General features: G+C 44.1%; 1 non-coding gene across 1 annotated transcript; it reads right to left on the bottom strand.

Moving 5' to 3' along the window:
- Positions 1-1,543: 1,543 nt before the first annotated feature.
- Positions 1,544-1,650, bottom strand: LOC116095699. Its single transcript, XR_004120705.1, has one exon. It is a non-coding gene; the product is annotated as a U6 spliceosomal RNA (small nuclear RNA).
- Between the last annotated feature and the right edge of the window lie 1,503 nt (positions 1,651-3,153).

The following is a 3,153-nucleotide window of genomic DNA, read 5'->3' as shown; positions in this document are numbered from 1 at the left end:
GCAAAGCATTCAGTCTCACTCTTTGCTGTTCTCTTACAAGCCACCTCCCTAGTTAATCGTCTATGTTTCTTTTGTGTATATAAATATGTCGCGCTTCTTTTCTTCCTCTTTCTCATGTCACACTCTTTCCCCACCCCTCTGTCAATGTAGTGAGGGATATTTGGGTAGATAGGGTGGTCCAGTACTGGAGCAGTATCTTTGAAAGCAGATCTTGCAGCTGCCTCTCCAGCTCTGCTTGCAGAACCTTCCTGGCTGATACATTGAGCCTCTGTCTCTGTCTCTGTCTCCGTCTCTCTCTCCTCCCTCCTGTTCATTTTGGGAGGCTCAATGAAAGCTCACAGACCGCAGCCCTCTCCTCTGATAACCCTGTTTCTCTGCACTTTCGCTGACTCACTGGGGAGAATCACACATCTTTTTGGATGGAGCTCTTGGCTGCAGTCAGAAGGCCTGGATCATGCCCTCAAAAGTGATGCTAATTAGAATACGCGGGCTTCTAAGATTTTGCTTCTCACATCCCCCCATCCCTTTCTACCTCTGCAACTCTGGCATCAGTTAACTGAAAAGCCACACCCAAGGCTATAGTCTTTGCAGAGGAGCTAAGTTATTGTTTCATTTCTTAAAATGAAAGATATAGTCACAGAGTCCCTAAGAAAGAAGAGGGTGTGTGTGTTGTGTGTGTGTGTGTGGGTATAGTTCTGGAAGTATAGACTGTTGTGGAAAAAGGTAAAAGCTTTCACAAGTCCTTCCACCGAAACTATGATGGTGCTTGGAATGCCGTTTAAATGTGTGGATTGGCCAAGAAGCAGCCTGCATGGCAGCAAGTGGTAGGCAGGATGTAGCCTCCATTTTATCATTCTTCCATTACGGTTGAGCACCTAGCAGCAAGCAGTCCAGCCTGCTTTGTCTTATCCAACTGTAAAAGGTGCAAGGGTGCGAGCGAGCTGTGTGGAGGCCCCAGCTGCCTTCCAAGGAATGCTGGGGCTATCTGGGAACATGGAGGCTGAGTCATAGTTTGGGAGAGAATTGTGTTTTTATACCCGCAATGCAGGGTGTTGCCATAATATTAATCATTATTACGGTCAAAAACAAATAAACTCACCCCGCAGTTATGACAAAGCTGGGTCTTGGCTCTTTCTTGTTCCTACACTGTCCTCTTAGCTCCTGCCTTTGGGAACCACAGTTTAACTCCATATTGTCAGAATGGCCAGTGTTCTTTCTTTTAGTTAAAAAAAAAAAATTCAACAGCATCTTACTATATGACTCAGGCTGGCCTGAGTCTCCTAATCCTTTTGCCTTATCTTCCCAAGTGGCTGGGACACAGGTGTGCCACCACATCCTGTAGCCAATCCTGTCTAATATCATTTTAGGGATGCAGGCAAAGTACCCAATTTTATTTTGTTTGTTTTTATTCTATTTTTGTCATACAGAGGATAGAACCCAGTGCTTCACTCATACTAGGCAAGTATTTGGCCACAAGATATATCCCCATTCCAAAATACCTGATTTCTTTCTTTATTTTTATATTTATTTATTTATTTATTTTTTAAATATGGAACACTTCATGAATTTGCGTGTCATCCTTGTGCAGGGGCTATGCTAATCTTCTCTGTATCATTCCAATTTTAGTATATGTGCTGCCGAAGCGAGCACCTGATTTATTTCTTAAATTATTACTTTTTATTTTATTTTTTTCTGTGTATGGGTGTTTTGCCTGCATGGATATCTGTGTACTACATGTATACCAAAAGAGTGGACCAGATCCTCCGGAACTGGAGTTACAGATGGTTGTTAGCCTCTGTATGTATGCCTGGTACCTGTGTAGGCCAGTAAAATTGGACCCTCTAGAACTGGAATTACCAATGATTGTAATCCACCATGTGGGTGCTTAAAATAAAACCTGGGTTCTCTAGAAGAGCTGTCAGTACTCTTAACCATTGTGCCATTTCTCCAGCTGGAAATACCTATTTTAAGAAAGTAGGGGGTGAGGATAGGGGCTAGGCAGCAGGGCATGGTGACGCTTGTAATCCCAGTACTCAGGACAGTGAGGAAAGAGAGTGATGAATTGGAGGCCAGTGTCCGATACAAAGCAAGACATGTCTCAAATCCAAACCAAACCAAACCATGTGGACCCAACCAGACATGGTGATATACACCTACAATACTAGTTGCTAGGGGCAGAGGGTTCAAGGCCAGCTTCAGCAACTTAGCAGCAACACCTTGTCTCATCCTCCTCATCTCCCCCTTCCCTTCAACCAATAAACCAAAGAGACCTTTCATATCTGCTCATGAAGACCTAAAGTTCCACTCAGTCAAAACACAAATGTTCCACAAACCTCCTTATTCACCCTGATCTTTTCTTTGCTTCTTTAGGGACAAGGTCTCCACGCGTAGCTCAGACTGGTCTTGAGTTCTCCATCTTTTCGTCTCATCCTTTTACTAGGATTACAGGCATGCATTTTCATTCCCAATTAGCTACTTCCATCTTCATATTAATGAGCTGTTATGACTATTTCTTCCAGAGAAGGAGACGGGGTGCACATAGAGACAACAAGAGTGCAGCACGAATAACCATAGGGAAATAGCATCCCCAAGGAAGAGAAGGCCACAGAGAGGGACTGCCAGGATAGAAGACAACCTGACAGTTTTGGACCTACATTAAAGCCATAGGTGCAGTTGCTGTAGGGTTTGGGCATTGGGTAATGAAGGGAGTAGTAAAATGAAGAGTCACTGGAAAAAACGTTTGAAAACAAAGTCTCTTTCTGTAGTCCAGGTTTGGCCTTGAACTTGAGAGCCTTCTGATTCAGTTTCCCGGGATGCTGGGATTACAGGTGAGACTTTTATACAAGGCAAGTTACTGAAATTTAATGAACCATGTTCCAGCATGAGGTTCAAGTCTTGGCTGGAGAGCAGGAATCTGAGTTTAAAAAGGAGAAAGATAGGAGTAGGGAGATGGGTCAACTTTTAAGACCACTGGCTGCCCTTCCAGAAGGCCACAGTTCAATTCCTAGCACCCACATGGCAGAACTATCTGTAACAACAGTTCTAGGGGATCTGATTTCCTCCCATAGAAGTAAGACATACAAAACAGCCGGGCCGTGGTGGCACACGCCTTTAATCCCAGCACTTGGGAGGCAGAGGCAGGCGGATTTCTGA

The sequence above is a fragment of the Mastomys coucha genome, chromosome X, assembly GCF_008632895.1.
Source record: "Mastomys coucha isolate ucsf_1 chromosome X, UCSF_Mcou_1, whole genome shotgun sequence".
Classification (NCBI taxonomy): domain Eukaryota; kingdom Metazoa; phylum Chordata; class Mammalia; order Rodentia; family Muridae; genus Mastomys; species Mastomys coucha.
This window is presented reverse-complemented; position numbering and strand designations above follow the sequence as displayed.